We start from the raw sequence: 20,720 nt of genomic DNA, 5'->3' as shown, positions 1-20,720 counted from the left end.
TGTCCTTTTCGACTTTGTCAGAAATTGCAGCAACACTGTTTGTGGAAGCAACAGGCTTGTAGTGATTTTTAGGTCGAGAGTTAGCATTCGGCCTGCTGTATACTAAAGTATACAATAGAGTGAGTTCCAGCATTTTGATTTGTTAGTTGCAGTGCCCTTCAAAAATCCTTGCTTGCTAGTGGTCAGTTCTGCTTTTTGTCCTGCCTTTTTTCACTTTGGGAGCAGCACAAAGTACTGTGTAATTACGCTATGTCCTGTTTATCTCTTCTGTAAGGGATGTTTTTTTTGGCATTTGCCTGTTTCACCTCAGCAGAGGGGGGCTTTCCCAGGGCCAGCTCGCCCTCGCTCTCTATTTTCAGTCTGTGTGGCAAGAGAAGTCCACTCAGTAATTTACAAAGCTAGGAGCTCTAACTCGAGCAAATACGAGAGCATTGCATTCCCCCACCCCACCCCCAGCTTTGTAAACTCCTAACCAGACTTTTATTGCCACACAAATGAAGAAAAAAAAACACAGCGCATCTCCTTTTTCTTTTTGGAGTTTACAACGGTAATAGCTCTAACTCGAGCAAATGCGTGACCCGTTGTACTGAAAATGCTCGTTAAATGCTCTGGGTTACGTCCGATTCTCTCATCTTCACAGGCTGCAGCAGCCCCTCCCCAACCTAGCATGACTATCAGACGGCCCCTCTCACACACTCAATTACAATGGACAACCCTGACCTGACACAGCATCTGCTGCGCCTCATTGGACCCCTCCTTAGGGCATGACAAGGAGTCACAAGGGGAGACGCTGCTTCTGAACAGCAGCGTTCATTCTCCCCTCCCAAGGACGATTAGTTGCTGCTATGCAGGAGTTCTCTCTTCATTATCCCACTGAGTGGTGACACCTCCATTTACTCTGACCGGGAGAAATATCTCTTCCACACTACTTTAACAAATCCAGAAATAAACGGGAAGGCAAGCTATCTTCTTGTACTTTTTTCACTTAATGGAGAGGCTCTGTCACTCTGTAAGTGCCATTTGCAGCATATTCGCCATGCCTTACAGGCACAGGGTGGCCAGTCTTTTCTTTACTTTTGTCAAACCAGGGTCTCACAGAAAGTATTTAGGAGTTGTTGGAAAAATCAGATCTTTCATCATGGAATCCTTTCTCAAACAACATGCAAAATAATGCCCCTTCTTACAGTACAAGTGAAACTGAAAGAGACAGAGGTCTGTAGTTTAATTCTTAGGACCCAACAGTGAGCAATGTGCTCTCTGCTGGGATGTTTTCCTATGTTGAACAGGTTTTATTCTGCACACGCCCTGCTCACTCATTCTTTCTGTGGTCGATAAATAGATCGTTAAGTTAATGACACCTCGTACAGTGCCATGAAATGCCAGCAAATGCTTTTGTATGCTCTTACAACAATTCAAATTGTACGCACCTTTCCTCTTTTTATTCCCTGTTTCTGGAATGCTCTGCTTTTGGACTCTGTCACACTAGTGTCTGCAACTCACTTCATTCTTCCACACCGAATACATCATCGTCCTTTTATCACATTTCTGACACGATGTGCTGATTGTTTCCATTTGGTTCCCAATAGTGGGCTCAAGCACTATTTCTTGGGGGCTAAGGCTTATTCATGGCACAAGTCTTAAAGAAAATAAGTGGGGGACTGACCAAGTTAGACACTATGCAAGTGACATCACGGCACATGACACCACGGCGTGTGAAATCGAACCTGGAATTACAGGTAGTGGCATCACAACCCATGACCTGACAGGAAATAACATCACAAGAAGTGAGATCTGGTCTTAAGACCTCACGCATATGCTTACCGCAAGAAAGCAAAGCCTTACCTAGGGATCCCTTTGCCCGTCGTGGAGCAAATGTTTCAGCTTGGGCCGAGTGTATCGTTAAGTTAGTGACACCTGTTACAGTGCCATGAAATGCAGGAAAATGCTTTAGAATGCTTTTACAACAACTCAAATTGTACACACCTTTCCTCTTTTTATTTCCTGTTTCTGGAATGCTCTGCTTTTGGACTCTGTTACACTAGTGTCTGCAACTCACTTCATTCTTCCACACCGAATACATCATCGTCCTTTTATCACATTTCTGACACGCTGTGCTGATTGTTTCCATTTGGTTCCCAATAGTGGGCTCAAGCACTATTTCTTGGGGGGTAAGGCTTATTCATGGCACAAGTCTTAAAGAAAATAAGTGGGGGACTGACCAAGTTAGACACTATGCAAGTGACATCACGGCACATGGCACCATGGCGTGTGAAATCACACCTGGAATAACAGGTAGTGGCATCACAATCCATAACCTGACAGGAAATGACATCACAAGAAGTGAGATCTGGTCTTAAGACCTCACGCATATGCTTACCGCAAGAAAGCAAAGCCTTAGCTAGGGATCCCTTTGCCCGTCGAGGAGCAAAGGTTTTCTTCAGCTTGGGCCGAGTGTAAAGTGCAGAATAATTGCAAGTTTTCCTTTGGAAAGTGTGTATTTTAGTGTTATTGCTGTCCTTTTTTATTTCTTTTTTTGAGACAGGAAAAAAAAGAGTGCAGGAAATAAAAAGTGGAAAATGAAATTAGCGAGGAAGCTGTGTAATTGAGCTAAGACGTGCAGCACCTGGTGTCTGCGAGACTCAAAATGCCTACAGCACCTGGTATTCCCAGGCGGGCTCCCATCCAAGTACTAACCAGGCCTGACCCTGCTTAGTTTCCGAGATCGGGTGCATTCAGGGTGGTATGACCGTAGGCAGGAAAAGCTGCAGTTTCAGCTCTCTTCTGCTCACCAAGCCCACAGCCCGGAGCCTGCTGCTCTTAATCGCACCTGCACAGGCTCCCCTTGGGAAGTCGGACATTCGCTCACTGCCGGAGGCCCAATGCCCTGACCCACATGGAACACCATTTTTAGGGTCGAGCCTGCGTTGCATGCGCTTGTGCATGCGTTTCGTTTGCGAGACGCATTAGTAGTTAGAAAAGGGCTCGGAGCCCTGCCCATGTCACGTCAGTGTCTTTCATTGGTTCGTGGGCTTGCCTTTCAAAATCTGTTTGCTTTCATTAATGGAAGGCATGCATACGTCATGCCTTTTCTGGTGGTTAACCCTCCTCGAGCGCAGTGACCAAGTACTGAAAACATGCGAGGCTCGCTGTTTTCCGTCCTGTTTGTGGACTACTTTTTATCTTTTTTCGCAGCGCGATCTCGCTTGGCAGAAGTCGAGCGCTTTGCATGACATCGACCCAGTTACATAGTTAATTGCACTTTTACCTGTTATGTAGATAATTGCACTTTTGCCAATAGGTTTAATGTGGCAAGAAAAGTCCGGTTGGGAGTTTACAACTGCTAATAGCTCTAACTTGGAGAAATGCGAGACCTGTTGCATTGCAAATGCTTGTTCATGATTTCTATCGAATACAAAATTTACTCACCAGAACTCTGAAAAGTAGTCAAAAAGAGAGACAGATTTCCTAGGAAAGAATACGCACGAGGTTTGTCTGAGCAGTAATTGGTACCTTAAGATTTGTTGCAAAGGTTTCATACTGCATTTATTTTTGTAGAATAGACCTTGACAGTTCTGCTTATATAATACGTACAACTGCCACATTTCGCTAGTGAGAGTTGTATGAATGTTGTTGGCAGTGCTTTAAATGGGCCGGTACTCTCCGGTACTGAGTACCGGCACTTTTTTATTTTGAGAGGGAGAGTACCGGCATATCTCAAGAAAAACGTAATACTTTTAATTGGAGAGTACCGGCACTTCTCAGAAACAAGCAGGTACTCTGATAGAGAGTACCTGCACTTCTATTTTTCCATTTAAAGCACTGGTTGTTGGCATTTAACAAAACATGTTAAGCAATTAGCCATGAAAGATTACAGTATACCGAAAAAATATGCAAGAAGCTTGTATAACAAATAGAATTGAACCAATCCAACAAACAATCTTCCTTTTCTTTCCCAAGCAAATTTTGAAACATCAGCAGGCGGAATGGTGTATCCAGCCGAGATTTTGCACTGGACAGTACCTTTATAGCATAAAGCAAATGTTAGGGACGACAGCTACATGAGCACAATAGATTAAGTAGCGGCTCAAAAGCATATAAAAGATGAATGACATTCATGAGAGTGAAATTATCAAAAATCATAAAATACATATACTTATTTAAGACAGACATTCAAGTGTAAGGAGTAAATAATATTATTTTCAGTGCTTGCCCTCACACATCATTTCATAGTGTTTCTAAAACTTAAAAATTCTAAAATTATGAAATGTGTCTGTATTTAAGTACATCAAAGCTAAAATCTTATCAGCCTGACTTGTATGATTTGCTGCCGAGCTTACATATGTTTCCGACATCAGATAAACCTAATGGCTCTTCCTTATCAAGGGAAACGTATCTTTACCTTCATAAAATGTTTACAAAGAAGTAATAAAGATGTGGAAAAGTTTACAAAGAAAGCATGTAGGGCGAACCATAAGAAAGTATCTTCAGTAGTAGTCAATTTAAACTATGTTGGTTTTAATCTGAAGAGAAATATGCATTTTTTTTTGGAAAGGAAGACGTCACAATTATTTTTTACACGTGGAAAAGGTTTTAACCAAAAACAATCCATCTTTGCACTTATGCTTTTTTCAGTCAATGTACTGTTTAGTTCATTTTTATTGCAAATGATTAAATTAGTTGGGTTAGTTCGGGCATTCTACAAATAAATATATGCATTTGTTTGCAGGCATCTTAAATATCACAGCAAAGTCTCTGCCCCCCTTCATTGTCGTCTATTTTATTAATGGGATTTGTCGCCATATCAGTGTAAGGAAGAATTCATACGTTGTAAGTTGCGATCACTTTTATGACAGGTTCTCCTGAGCTAGCTTTGCTAGCAACTGTTCTTGAAAGTAAACTGACAGCCTACGAGTGCAAATATTTGTGATGTTACCAAAAAGGTAACAGGTAAAGTAGCTCACCCCCAATATAAAGAGCACGTGATGTACAACACAAAATCACGTTTTATTAGTTTCAAATGAGTATCTCTTACCTCCTCCATTTTAGAACGTAGCAAAAGTTTCCTTCGATGATGTTCACCCGCTCTAATTCCATCTTGTGTCCAGCCGTGGCCCTCCTTTTCTTCTGCAGCTTTCTCTAACTCTTCAGTCAGCATTTCCAAAAACCTTAAAATACATTTTTGAATGTCATCTGTGAGTGAAAGCTATCTGATGTCCTATAGACATATATTAAAGATAGGCTAATTAATTCACTCAAAACTGACTGTAGCAAATGGAATCATTTAACCAGTGCTTAACCTGAGCTGGTAGTTGCGGTGGGCTCCACCAGCACCTATTTTTGGGGACTAGAACTTTTTATTTTTCCTCGATAGGCTTTAATCCACAGAAAGAGAGAGAAAAACCCAGAAGAGAGAAATGAGAAAGAGAAAGACTGTAAAATACTGACAACGTGAGAAAGCAGGGATGAAAAAGAACCTGCAAAAGTGAGAAAAAGAGGCAGGGAATGCCTGGTGGTGAATTAAATAAACATGAGTGGCAATCAGGACTGAGCAGCTTTGCTATTTTGCACCTTAACCTTTGATATATTCGGCTCTAGGCCTCTGAATAGAACACTGGGTCCCAGCACTTATTCTTTTACACGTACACATAACCTCTAGCACATACACAAACACACATGCACAGTTCTAAAGCAAAAACATAATTACTCCAGCACATAACATTTAGGGCCATATGTACGAACACATGAGTAGAACACTTGAAGGACTGGTTGTTTTACATGTGCCTCAATTTACTGCTTCTGGTGGGATATCTTCATCTATGGGATGGCTGATGGTTAATTTGTAGAGGAAAAGGTTCATATACTGGCCTAGTGCGCACAGGTCCTTTTCTGCCTATAGATCAGTGGTTCCCAACCTTTTGACTTCTGTGGACCCCCATTTTATCAATACTGGAGCCCGGGGACCCCCACTGAATCATTATTGGAACCTGGGGCCCCCCACTGAGTCATTACTGATAGTTGGAACCTAATATTATTAAATTTTCTAAGCAGTCGCGGACCCCCTGAGGAGGCTTCGCGGACCCCCAGGGGTGCCCGGCCCACAGGTTGGGAACCACTGCTATAGATGATTGTTTCCATGTAAACTTTCATAGTTATTACATCCTGGTCAACGAGTCCAGAAAGTCCTCTGTGTGAGTCTCACACTGTTGTTCACACATATAAGGACAGACTTGGTGTCATACTTTGAAACTTTATTTACGCAATGCTCCTGAAGCAATAGTGCGAACATATATATATGCACAACTAGGACCCTCTCATAGAGGGATAGATTCAGTTACCTCTTTCTCGTCAATTCTTGTGGCTCACATTCACACATTTAAAGAAATATCCTTTGTTTCTTCACCATGGGCAGGGATGACTTGACCCTCCTTGGCATTGTCTATCTATTGCCAGTGCTTACTTTAAGCTAATTGCAGGTGGAACAAACAGGCACTATTTTTTAGGAAGTGCAACCTACTTATCCTCATGAAACTCAGAGCGAGAGAGAAAAATACCAAAGAAGGAGGCAGTCGAAGACAGAAAAAGCAGTGACAAAGGGAGAAAGCAGAAATGAAAAAAAGGTAAAATGTAAATAAAAATGGCAGGTAGTGTACGTTCTTTGTAGTTTCATATAGCATGAAGTTGGCACAAGAATATTACAGCACTTTACATGAACACCTGATTACATTGCACAGGGTCAGTGTTTTTTATAGACACAAGGAGATTAGCTGATTTACCAAGAATCACAGAATTCTGTGCAGTGCTTGATTTTGAAAAGAAAGAGTGCCTGTGCTGCAAGATCTGCCCAGAAGCCAGTTGCCAGTACAATTAAACATTGCGCTCCAAATGCCAGAGCTGCTATTTTTAAATCCAACTCGTGACTCCCGAATCCACTACCAGAGGCTCCCTGAACCTTTTTCTCCCCCTCACAGGTCCCTGCTTTCTCAATCTCTGACAGGTTAACAATCATTCACTTTATCTGTCTTTCTGATTTGTGTGTTTTTCCTGTCTTTCTCTCAGGAAAGGTCCAGTTTGGAAAAATAATTATTGGTCCCCAGAAATATGTGCCTTGGCCCCACCCGGCAACCACAAGCTCAAATTAAGCACTGACGCTGAGCCGATGCTGGACTCAAACCCAGTTCCCCAGTTCCAAAGCTCCAAAGCTCACAGCTCTGGCCATTATGCCACATCCCATCCCACAGTTGTGGAAGAAATAGGTATGCCTTGGAATCAAAATTATGCAGCCTTCGTATTGGGCATTCCTAACATTCATCACCACTTGCTGCAGGCTTCTGAGAAAAACTTTGGACACTGGCACTTATTATTTTACAAATTAAGGGCCAGATTTAACACAAAATGACAGTGCACGTCGCTTCGCCAAATTTGTCAGCCTTGTTTACCGTCATTTTCAAAACGCAGGGATGCAGCATATTTAATAGCAATAACATTTGCTGTCGTGCGCCAATGCAGCAACCCTTGCACCATAGTGCAAGGATGGCTACGTTGAGGGGTAGATTGTTTTTGTGTAAGAAGGAACACCTTCCTGCACAAATACAATCTTTAATGACGATTTGCTCTTACCATGTGTGCTGTAGAATGCAGTACACATAGAAAGAGCAAAAAACGAGGAGAAATGAAAGCATTTCTCCTCGTTGCGCCACTCTAACACCACCCCTTGGTTAGATTTTGGAACTGCCTCAGGTTTATGAAAACTCGTAAATCTGGGGCAACGTCAAAATGCAATGGGTGTTGCTGTGGCACATCCACAGCAACACCCATTGCACGCCCCTTCCAAGCAAAGTGATGCATGTGAAGGGGCCGTACTTACAAGGTGGCGTTAAGACACAAAAAGTGGCATAATGGCAACTTGTAAATATGGCACAGGGCACTGGTCCACAAAGCATCACGAAAAATGATGCTTCGGTGGCACTAGAGGCTCTTACATATGCCCCTAAATGCTGAGAAGTACTATAAATGTGGTGTGAATAACAAGTACATACAAGCTGTTTAGAGGTCAGTTATCTGCACTTGCTGTGTACAACCATCCCTATGCATTCACACCCACACACAAAATGTAGGGAAGATGGCACTTCACTTTAAAAACAACTCTATCTGATGTGATTCGTTCTGAGACAAAAAGAGAAGACAATGCTTGTGGTAGCAAAGCAATTTCCAGTTTGTCTACATCTCCAAACCTAATGTAATGTGAAATATGGGGAATTAACCACTACTGTTTCTTAAAATCCAAACTCTCTTTTCATTACTGTATTTCATGTTCTACTCTTCATAATAATTAAGTATTCTAACATAAAGAGGAGCTCCATGAATCTATTAGTTATTCAAACATAAATAAAATATAGACTTACTTATGTTTTCGTGGCCCTCTTCTACCTCTGAAGGTTTTCTTGGTACTTCGTTGTAGGTGCAAACAGTGAGCATCAGCTTCAGGTCCATCCAGGTTTGCCACTTGTTTTTCAAGATATTTCTACAACAACAAAGAATTATACTCACTTGGTGGACAACTAGGCTGTTGGAAGTAGCGGTGTCGGCACCAGCCCCCTAACTAACTGTGCTGGAGTTCTGAATGGGCAAGAAAGATGCCTTAAGATATTGTTTTTTTCTTGTCATATTTAATGTGCATTCAGAGACAGAGGTCAAACGTCAAGCTATGCCTTCTGACAAATTTCTGAGTATTCTTTTAACATGGAGATTGGTGTTTGATTTCCTTTCTCTGACTAAAAAGCTAGAGGATTCAAAGTTCGAGAATTTGGTACAGTTAACAATCTGACAATCTTGCTGGGGTTCAGGTTGTGTGAAAATAAATATTGTAGGATGTCAGTTTTTTCTATCCTACAACAGCATTCAATCACTTGTAAGGGAACTGTGCAAATATTTTAAGCTATATCAGCAGTTAAGAAAGGACACATAAAGCACATTCTTTTGTAGTTCTGAAGTGTGATGGAAACAAATACTTTAATAGGATCACAGCAAATCAAGAAACTTTACTTGGTGATGTGCAAATGATAAATATTTGCTGAACCCTATTTCCCACACATTATTTGTAATCCTGCATGTCAGTGAGAATGTAGCAATTTAACTGGGAAATGAGCTGTCTGTAAATGACAGTGTGCTTTCACACCATGCTTTAGTAATGTGTTTGTGGCATCGAGCTCCAAAATGCACCCTAGGATACATACTACATATCAACCACTCTCATGCTGAATGCATTTATTATGCCTGGCTTTGTGTGAAGCTTGGATTTTTCACAAGCCTTATGACTTCAGCGATGTAATATTGATGGCAGCACCCTCGCTCTGAAAATGGTTCCAGTACCACTGGTCGTAGTAAACTTAACCTGAATCCTAACGTGGCAAGATAGGTAAACAATAAAGCATAGCAAAAGGTTTACTTTGATTATGTGCCACTTCATGGTAATAGGGTAATAGGCATTAATTGATTTTACCACACAGCATAAAAGCACTGTAGATCAGTTTTCTTCGATTTGATAAGGGACTTAAATTATTCTTCAGCAAGGTCATAGAAATGCTGTATCTGAGTCTGACTGTGTACCAGTTTTTTAAAGACAAATAGATATGTTTGATACATCAGTTCATCAGTCCATTCATAGATTTGTCTTTCTTATGTGATCAATGATTTTATCACTGGTGCTATTCTTGATGTTATAAGAGAAGCCAATATAACACACAAGGCAAGTTAAGGTGGTACTCCTATCATAGATGTTAATAGACTATTATGGGAATGGTATTGGCTTCCTCATTCAGTGTAAGTCACTGGAATGCTATGAATAGTTTCTATTTTTCTTCTTTTTCAAACAGGAACTTCCCATGTAAAACAAAGGTAAACAAGAAAACCATCCCTACAAGGCTAAACTAACAGAGACCTGTTTTTACATACCAACAGCTTTGTGGCAAGAATGAAGTCTATCAAAGTAAGACCACAGACTAACAGTTACAATGATATCACCCTAGTGTGACCACATCACTGGGTGGAGCCAGTCACAGGAAGGACTTCCTTTTAAAGGAAAGGGCTCTGTCTCACCCGGACTTGTGGCCACTGGGTGCCATTGACATCAACCAGGGGCATCTAGACTAAAGAGGACCCTCATGCATTACAGTTAGCTGTACTCGCCAGAGTTTTGCTCTTGCTCCTCTGATCTCTAACAGTTTAGCAACAGGAGGATGAGGCTGAGGGGGATAATTTGAATCCCATTACTATTATCTAATGGTAAGACATGTAGGTCTCAAGTATTATGGAAAACTGGAAATCTGCACCTGTAGTTTAACTTATGCATTTCAGTTTGGGTGAATACACTTTTAAAATTCACTAACGTTTATAAGTCTACTTTTGGAAAACACGTGAATTCCAAATTACATTCACGTAAAAGGATTTGCAAAATAGCATTCAATCATTTCATCTGTCGAAGGATATTTTTTTAAGAATTGCAAATTTAGATCTGTGTATTGCCATTGCATTATTCTGGCCCTTGCAAAGCCTAAAAGGATGCCTTTTGGATACTGAGATTAACCACAGCAAACAATATAAAACATGATGTAAGCGACTATTGGGAGCACATGGCATTACAACAAATAGCTAAATACTCTACAGCCCTCCTTTAGTTGAATTCTAGATTTTCCATAATACTGTACAGATTTATGGAGTTCATAAGGTTTAAAAGGCTTTTCTGCTTGGTGCGTGGCACAGGTGTTAGAGGGACCTCAAAAAGGATGGTGTTTGGAATAGTATATTTGTCTGTTAGGGCAAACTGCATCAGTTAAGATTACAGCTTTAGAGCCTGGTGTAGCGGGCTATACCGGACATTAAAGGGCCGCTCCAGGGCTTAAAGACCCGAGCCGAAGACAAGGGCCTCTTTCAAGGGAGCAGGACTTTAATGCAGGTATTGACCAGCTATGGAGGACTATAAGGCTATTAGAACATTCTGCCACTAGAGGGCAGAATGTTCTAATAAATAAAACAAAAGCCTCACAGAGGCAGAGGAGATTAAACCCCCCTCAGGCTCCCTGAGGCCTTTGTTTACTACAAAATCTATTAACAAAACCATTAGAATCTTGGAGCTCCTGGCTTCTACCGGCTATTAGAGGTCTGAAGCACTCGACTGTATTAAAAGGAGCTCCTAACATTCCAACGTTCTAATATTTCCAAGATCATGCTGCATGTCATGTATTTTTTTTTTAAATATCTTTTATTGCTTTTAACAAGGGATTATGTCTCATAACAAATACAGATATTAAATTATTCCCAACTGTGTATTATACCCCCCTCCCCCATCTCGCATTTTGTCCATCATTTATTATTCTAATTACAACTCTCCTTGCTGCCAGAATATTAGTCGGTGATCCTTATTGTATGTTATGTCTTTGTATTTGTTGACTGTACAGGGTCCGATTCCGAGTCAGATGTGCTATCCTCTGATGAGGAGGCATCCACCGCCTTTAGACTGTCCAGCAGTGTGTCCCAGTGTTTGGCGCTGTCTCTGGGTCTTTGACCTTGCAGCGCTTCTTTCAGCAGTGCTGTGCTTTCGATTTCAGCCCACTTCACTAGTGCGTTTTGCCATCTACCCACCAGCGGGCCCCCTGGGTCTTTCCAGTGGGAAGTTATTTCCCTCTTGGCGAGTATTAGTGCCAGATCAACAAACCTGTTGGATATTTTTTTTGCTGAGGGGCGAGGGAAATCTCCCAGTAGAGCAACCAGTGGCGTGGGCGAGATTATTCTTTCTGTACTGGAGGCTAATTTCCTGAACACTTCGGTCCAAAACAAGTTTATTCTTGGGCAGCTCCATAGCATGTGCAGAAGGTCCGCTGATAATTCTTCGCATCTGGGGCACTTAGAGTTATTTGTGTTAAAGAATTTGGTTAGTAATTGTGGAGTCAGGTAAGCTCTATGATAGATGTATAAATTTATCAATTTGAACCTTGCGTTCCTGGATACAGAGTAAATGTGGGAGGTGATTCTGGCCTATTGGGTATCCTCTAGGGTACAATCTAGGTGGGTCTGCCATTTGGATCTAAGTTTGTTCAGTGGGAGACAGGTGGTATTTTGTAGGGACTTATATATTCTCGATACTACCCCCCTCTGGTCACCTGTTGTGCAGAGGAGGTGGCAACTTTCGTGTATGTCGGGTTCACTCGATTTTGCACCCCATAGTTTTTGGATACTATTTGTTAAGGCAGAGTGGGAAAGGAATAAGCCTGAGGGTAGGTTGAACCGTTCTTGTAATTCTATATACTTGCAAAGTTTACCACTGTTAAACAATTCTCCTATTTTCGTGATGTTGTACTTTGTCATTTTGTTAGAGTGCACTATGATGTGTCCCTTCGGGGTGAGGTTTAGAGCTGTTGGGGGGATCTCGGGTGCATAGGGGGTTCTTGTGTGCGTGCGTTTTAGGAATTGGTCCCAACAATGTCTAGGCGCCTCCCATTATGATGGGAGCTGTTGCAATGGTTTTTTGGGGTTCAGTAAAATGTTTAGTATGTTTTCTAGAGGACAGTTTAATGAGATTTGTGGTTTGCTATTGTTTAGGAACTTGCTGCTTATCCTTGCCATCCATTGTAGTTGCCCTGCCCAATAGTAAATCTCTAGGTTTGGTACAGCTAATCCTCCCTCTGAGGTAGGCCTCTGGAGTGTGTTAAGCGCGATTCTGCGTCTGTTCGATCCCCATATAAAATTCACAATTAGGGAGTCTATGTTTTTGAATACTCTTTTGGGGATTATTAGGGGGATGGTGGAGAAATAGTATATTAGTCTATGCAGTGCTATCATTTTTATCAGGGCAACCCTCCCAAAGACAGTCAGGGGGAGTGTATTCCAGAATTGCATATTATTTTTGAGTCCACTGATAGCTCTCTGTATGTTTCCCTCTAGGAGGTCTTCAATTTTATGGTATACATTGATCCCCAAGTATTTAAATGTTTTCGGGGACCAGGGAAGGCCTCTGGTATCTTCGGGCTCAGGAGTGTCTGCAGTAAGCGGAAAGATGGTGGACTTTCTCCAGTTGATTTGGAGACCAGAAGCCCTGCCGAAATTTTCGAGCATGTCTATTGTCCCTGGTAGGCCAGTGTCCAGCTTTTTGAGAAACAACAGCATGTCATCTGCACATAGTGCTATGTGGTGCGTTTGATTATTGATCGATATACCCTCAAAGTACCTCCCTGATCTCGCTGTTTGTGCCAGGGGTTCCTCTGCCATGGCGAACAGGAGGGGAGACAGTGGGCAACCCTGTCTGGTTCCCCTGCCCACCCGAAAAGAGTTGGAAATAATGCCACCTGTACGTACTCTCGCTGTGGGGTTGGCTATAGAGTAGCCTTGTCCAGCGCGTAAAGCCCTCCCCAAGTCCTAGTTTTAGCATAACCAGTTCCAGATAGTCCCACCGCAGGCTATCAAAGGCTTTTTCTATGTCTAATGAAATTATCGCTGCTTGGGGTAGCGTTGTAGTTGATGGCATGGCGTGTAATATTGAGACTAAGCGTCTAATATTTTGCGCTGTGCTGCGTTGGGGTATGAATCCAGCCTGGTCTTTATGGATTAGTGACGTCATGTGGGGTAATAGCCTATTTGCCAGTATTCTGCTTAATATTTTATAATCTAGGTTTAAAATGGAAAGAGGACGGTATGAGCGAACATCTGTGGGAGGTTTATCGGGTTTTAGTAGGGGGATCATTACGGCCTCGTTAGTTGATTGGGGCAGTTTATTGTTATGCCAGGCTTCAGCGTATAGTTCGCATAGTCTAGGAGCTAACAGGTCTTGGTACAACAGATAAAACTCCATAGGGAGTTGGTCTGTTCCAGGGACTTTTCCCCTAGCCATACCTTGTATAGCTGCTTTAATCTCTGTGATTGAGATAGGCGCAGCTAGTGCCTGACTGTCCTCTGTGCCTAGTGTTGGGAGGATGAGTGACTCTAATTCCTGGATCTGGGTATTACAGATAGTAACCACTGGGGGGGGCATAGAGGGTCTAGTAGTATTCGAGAAAATATGTGTTTATTTCCTTTTGACCGTGTATGCTGCCCCTTGTGAGTGTAATGATCTCAACTATGGGGGTTTGTTGTTTATGGGGCCTGGCAAGCCATGCTAGCAGGGCTCCTGCTTTATCGTCCTCTGTATGCTGTCTATTTAGGTGCTGTTTATAATCGAAGCGGGACAATCTTGAACCCGCCTCAACTATTTTAGTTTTCGTATCATTCAGGAGGGACATCAGTTCGGGATGTGTTGGGAGCTTTTGCTCGGTTTCTCTGAGGGAGTTCTCTAGGTTTTTGAGTTCAGTTTCGATAGATTTTCGAACGCCAGTGCTCTCGCCAATGCAGTTACCCCTTGTTACTACTTTAAAGGTTTCCCACTCCAGGGTTCTAGAAGGAGTTGACCCTGCATTTAGAGAGAAATATTCCTCAATGCTTTGGTGTAGGGTATGTTTGAACGCCTCGTCTTCGAGTGCCTCAATTCTCAGACGCCAAGTGGGGATTGCTGGTTTTTCCCCACCCCATGCTAGTGAAATCATTAGGGGATTATGGTCCGATATAGTGCGGCTTAGGTATTCGGTTGTTGTTACTATATGTTACAGTTCCTGGGAGACCAGGAAGGTATCTAGTCTAACGTGTAGATCGTGTGTTGCCGAAGAATAGGAGTAATCTCTACCTTGTGGGTTGTGTTGTCTCCAACTATCTTCAAGTTGCCAGTGTAGTTGCCATTCCGCGAAGTATTTAGCAGTTTTTTGAGTTTGCGTGTGTTGTAAAGGGGGGGTGTGATCTATCTAAGTGGGTGTTAGATATGCAGTTGAAGTCCCCACCGAGTATTTTTGGGCCTGTAAAGGTCGGCCCTAAGTCTCGTGATAGCTTATCTAGGAACATTTTTTGGTCTGAGTTTGGCGCATAAAGACCTCCTATTGTCACTTCTTTTCCATCCAGCCTTCCCCTGATTACCACATATCTCCCTTCTTTATCTATTGATGTTAGAAGTGCCTGGAATGGGACCCCTGGGCGGATCCATATTAGTACCCCCCTGGCATAAGCGGAGTAGTTAGTGGCAAATATTTGGCCTCTCCATCTTTTTTTGAGCGCTGTGACTTCATGTTCTAATAGGTGTGTTTCTTGGAGCAGGGCTATATGCGCTCCTCTGCGTTTAAGGTAGCTATGTACTTTATATCTTTTAGACATGCTATTTAAGCCTCTGACGTTCCATGTTATCATTTTGTAGGTTATAGCCATGTATTATGAATTGTAATTTGTTGACTATGTGTGGGACTGGACCGCTGGACAGGCCTTCTGTTATGCGAGTTTGTTGAGGAGTGAAGACGAGAGTTGTTAGGTTCGTGGATGGTTAATGCGACTTGGACCCCTATAAATATAAGAACAAATTTAAACCCCAACTCCCATACCCCAGGACCGGTAACCAAACTTTTCCCCGTCCAAACCTTGAACATTCTTAGTTTAAAGTCCTGTAGGAGGGTGGTGTGGCAGGGGCCGAGAGCTTCCGTCCCGAGTCGCTCCCGGGGCCCGGCCGTGTCGTATCTAGGACCCGAAAGAGTGGACTTAGTAAACCTAGCCCTGTAGCAGGGTCGGAGGGGTCTCTGTCTGAAAATGGTAAGGGTCGTGCCAGTATACATACAGGGTATGATCTTTGAAGCTAGTGATTAAATGATCTTCTAAGCAGTGCCCGGCGTGATTTTCGGCAGGCTTGTTAAGGTGTCATGTGACAATGAGGAGCTCCCGCAGTCCGAATCAAGATCCAAAGTATTTTCCGGGGATTGCGGGCGAGGGCTCGTTCCCCCGCTTAGGGCTGCTGCAGTTTCCACCGCATTTCTCATCTCGCGGAGGGATTGGAGTCTGGGGGGGGCCGCCATCGTGGTTCGTTTGGAGGATCTGATGGGTCTCCCACCCGGTTTGCGCGGTGTCCCAGTGGAGTGGTTCAAGGTGGACATATTCTGAGCTTCCAGCCACTCCCAAACTAGTTGCGGCGAGGTGAAGAAGTGCGTTTTACCATCATGTTCCACCCTGAGTTTAGCCGGGAAGAGCATTGCATATTTTATGCCGTTCTCGCGCAATGCACGTTTGGGGACATTAAAGGAGGCTCTTTGTGATTGCGTTTCCCTGGTGAAATCTGGAAAGATCATGATACGTTGGTTGTTGCAGGTGATCTCTCCGAGTTGACGTGTTTGTGAGAGAATATAGTCTCTGTCTCTGTCTCTGTAATGTAGTAATTTAGCCACTATTGGACGTGGTCTTGCTCCTGGGGGAGGGATCCTGTTGGGTACTCTATGTGCTCTTTCTATTGCGAAGAAAGCTGAGAGGCCCTCCGGGGCCACTGTGGTCTTGATCCAGTTTTCTAAGAAGGACTCCATACTGTCTGCAGACGTTTCGGTTTGTTCAGGGACCCCGACAAGCCTAAGGTTGCTCCTGCGAGAGCGGTTTTCAGCGTCTTCTGCTCTGGTTTCTAAGGTTTTGATGCAGGAGGTGAGAACCGTGAGTTCTGCAGTTGTTGTTTTTTGTGTTAAAGTCACTGCCGCAAGCGATGTTTCGTTGGTTCCTACTCTCTCCTTCAGTTTGTGAAGGTCATCTCTCAGTAGAGTGAGGTCCGTCGCCAAGATATCTATTTTCTTCTCCAATGCTTCTCTGGACTCTCTGATGGCCAGGAGAACTGTGTCCAGAGTAGTTTCATGTAGTGACAGGTCGTCTGTGGAGTGCAATTTTATGGGGTGGGTAGTGGGTTTAGTGCTTGCGGCCTTGTCCTGGCTCTGTTCTTCGTGTTTTTTGGTTTTCCCAATGGTTAAAGGAGTCTTTAGATCAGATGTTGGAGTGTTATGTTGATAGTAAGGAAGTTACTTTCGGGGGGGGGGATTCTTCAGAGACTTTAGTATTTGTTGATTTTTTTCAGCGTGGCCGGGGCCGTAGAATAAACGAAGGATGGGAGCGGAGCCCGGTGCGTTCCCAGTAGCTTTTCCTCCCCCAGCCAAGTCTAGGGTCCTTGGCGCCGGAGGTCCCCCCTCTTAAGTTCCAGAATGGTAGCCTCGCTAGACCGCAGGCCCCGATTTCTGAGCTCTTCCTCTTCTTTGATTACAGCGTTGTGGGCTAGGTGTCACGCCGGCATTGTCGATTGGCGGGGGGGGTTGATAGTTAATTGTTTCTGGCCTCCTGAGCTGTTCGGAGGCCCCTGGATGCCGGTCTGGGTTCCCCCGGGGGGCGCGACTCCTCTGGGGTGGGGGGGGTGGTGTCTCCCGCTTCTCTCGCCGCCCTCCTCTGGGCGGGGGACTCCCCCGCTCTACTCACTGCTTTTCGTGAGGCCTCAAGGGTGTTGGGCCAGATCGAGTTTCGCGCTCGGTGAGGAGGCCGCAGCTCCGTGGGCGCCCGCCTCTCCCACCTACCGGTTTCACTTCTGCCCAATCGGAGGAACGTCCGAGTCCGATGGTCCCGCTAGGCCGATCTCAGTCCCCCGGGTCCCCCGGGTCCCGTAGCACTTGCCCCGGTCTCACTGCTCCCTGCCACAGGATCGCTGCTCATTCAGTTAGTTGCGGCCGCCATTTTGACTCGGGTGGTCGCTGTATGAAAAATCATTCTGCGCTGCATTTAAGGCATGATCCGAGTCCATGAGAGTTTCTTTGCACTCCCACTGCTCTGTGGCACTATTGCCTGCGGCCAGTTTCGGTTTTCAGGCGTCGATCAGGGATTTTAAGCCGGCCGGGCCCCGTTCGCGGCCCCGGAGCTCTTCCTTAAGCGTGCGGTTCCATTGGCCGCTAGCCACGCCCCCTCATGCTGCATGTCATGTATGGCCCATTAAATGGTAGGGCTGTTTGTCCGGCTCACTGTTGAGCTTAGTGAATTATAAGTATTTCAAAAATATTTCACAACAGACTTAAGACATCCGGCTTATAGCGTATGCTGCTGATTCGGCCAGTTCTCCAAGAGTATTTAACCAGCTATGATCTGTAGAAGCTCAACGATAATGCCAGCTAGCGAGCCAATAAAAGATGAGTAAAGCTAAAGTAAAAGCTAAAGAGGACGGTAGATTTGCCAGCAAAATACCTTAGTCCGTGAGAGGAAAATTCAACAGCAACCAAAGGCTCACAGTGAATGGTGAATGCGAATGCATTTGATGAGAGTGAATAGTTGCCCAATGTCAGCAAACCTCCCTCTCTAAGAGGTGGCTGCATTTTGATATAAGAGGTAACCATATTCTGTAGAACAGGGTCCAGCTCAAACAGCTCTGTTTTACTTCGAATAGAAGGCTACTGCAGATGAGTGGCAGAAGCAGCTGTCCTATTAATAGTTTGGTTCGTGGGCACTTTGTGTTGAGGTTTGCTGATGCAATAGATCAATGATTCCCAGCTCTATCAGTCTATTAACAGTGCATGAAACATGTGCCATAGAGATAGGGAAAGCTACGTGGAGCTGTGAGCACATTGGCGGATTCCTGATGGTCTGTCTTTAATCACATGGTATAGTTAGTTTGCCTCAGCTGCACATTTTGTGACAAGAAAAGGAACTCAAGCAAACAGTCAGAATTTCACACGGAAATTAACATGCTCAATGAGAAAAACTATAAAATGAAGCAAAACAAACTATCCTAGGTGGTAGCTCATTCTGGAGCACGTTTGTCAGAATGTTGTGGGGCTGAGAGGTTGGTTAAAGACTTCGTTTCATTGAGAATATTCATGGAGTCAGAGGGGGAGTTTGTTTCAGGTGCAAAAGCAATAGATGTTGAAAATGAGTGAAGTAACAGATTAGTGGTATCCATGTGGCGCTTTTGTGTAATTAGCAGCTCTTCATTGTGAAGAAAAAACATTGGCGGCTGTCGTAAATCTCAAGGGGAGGGGTGTGAGGGCGACGGGGTCAGGGAGGGGGCTGGGGGAAATAAACAAATATAATAAAAAAAATAAACTTACCTTTTCCTGCCACCACCGACCGCCTTGCTCCTATTCTGATGATGTTGGTGTCCCAGCAGTCCCTGCTAAACCAGCACAGGTTCCCCACGCAATCCTGGCACTGCTATCATGCTATACCCAGCATGAGAGAAGCACCAGGATTGGTCTGAGCGGCTTGTTCTGCGACACTGACACTGCATTGGAGTCTGTGCAGTTTCTCCAACCTGACTGTGCAACACAGCTGGTTTGGAGAAACCTGAGTGCACATGTCAACTTGGCCTGCCTGAAACAGCCAGCCAAACTGACATGCACACTTAGTTCACTGACTCCACTCCCCACCTCCCCCCACTCTCATGGACCCGCTCCGCCCTTCCCTGCACCTGCTGGCTGAGCCAGCAGCTGTAAAATAAAACAACCACAAAACATAATTTTAATTTTCAGCTGATGGCTCTTAGCCAGGGGGTTGACGCTCATTCGCCATTGCAAAGGAGCTGCCGCTGAGAGAAAAGCATAGTGACATTGAATGTTGGATTACTGTTAGAAATGGGGTCTTTGGTTGGCAGTCAGGTTACCTCCTGTCTAAGCAAGGACGCTCACTCTAGTCAGGGTAAAGGAGAATCACACTCAGTTAACCCCCGCTCACCCCCTTGGTAGCTTGGCACGAGCAAGCAGGCTTAACTTCAGAATCAATGTGTAAAGTATTTGTACCAACACACACTGTAATACAGTGAACCACTACAAAATGACAACACAGGTTTAGAAAAATAGGTAATATTTAATTAAACAAAACAAGACTAAAATGACATAAATCCAACATAAACAAGTCAAGATATGAATTTTCAAAAGAATAAGAGTCTTAATTCTTAAAAAACAGTGAGAATGCTGTTGTTACACAAAGTACCTGGTTATCATAAAAAATAAAGCCACACGGGTGAGCGTGCATCTCAAAGTCAGTGATGCGTCGATTTCTTACCCGCAAGTGAGGCCATGCATCGTTTCCTTCTCCTGTCAGGTCGGCGATGAGTCGTTTTTCTCCCTCACAAGAGAGCGATGCACCAGTTTCCGGACGGGGTACCTCGGATCCACACAGAGTTGTGTTGACTTGGACGCCCAGGGACAATGCGTGGAAAATCCAGTCACGCATTATCAGAAAAATGCCCTGCGTGGGGTTTGCGTCGTTATCAGCCTCCGTAAGTGGGTGTTGTGTGTCGTTTCTCCAGCCACGTTGCATTGATCTCCCAGCCACGATGCAGGTGGAGCATCGATTTCAGCCACAAAGCACATTGTTTATCAGCTGCGTGGCAGAAGGTGTGCCGTAAATTTCTCTGCACAGCATTCTGTGCGTGGATTTTCAGTTCTTACCTGCCAGCTTCACCTCTCAAGGGCCTAGGAACTGGATAGGGCACCACTTGGCAGGGCAGGAGTCTCAGCAGAAGAAGTCTTTGACCGCCCTGAGACTTCAACAACAGGAGGCAAGCTCAGTGGAAGCCCCTGGAGATTCTTTTCAAGCAGGAATGCACAACAAAGTCCAGTCTTTGTCCTCTTTCTCAGGCAGAAGCAGCAACTACAGGATAGCCCAACAAAGCACAGTCACGGGCAGCACTTCTTCTCAGCTCTTCTGTTCTTCTCCTTCGCAGACGTTCCTCTTGAATCCAGAAGTGATCTAATTTTCGGGGGGTTTGGGTCCACTACTTATACTCCCTCCTGCCTTTGATGTAGGCAAACTTCAAAGGAAAGTATTCCTTGTTTGTAAGATCCTGCCTTGCCCAGGCCAGGACTCAGACATACAGCAAGGGG

General features: G+C 44.2%; 1 pseudogene; it reads right to left on the bottom strand.

The window, feature by feature from the left end:
- Positions 1-2,645: 2,645 nt before the first annotated feature.
- On the bottom strand, positions 2,646-2,754 carry LOC138270450 (5S ribosomal RNA; annotated as a pseudogene).
- Between the last annotated feature and the right edge of the window lie 17,966 nt (positions 2,755-20,720).

This window comes from Pleurodeles waltl, chromosome 2_1 (genome assembly GCF_031143425.1).
Source record: "Pleurodeles waltl isolate 20211129_DDA chromosome 2_1, aPleWal1.hap1.20221129, whole genome shotgun sequence".
Classification (NCBI taxonomy): domain Eukaryota; kingdom Metazoa; phylum Chordata; class Amphibia; order Caudata; family Salamandridae; genus Pleurodeles; species Pleurodeles waltl.
The sequence above is the reverse complement of the archived record's forward strand: the minus strand, read 5'-3'. Positions and strand labels throughout refer to the sequence as shown.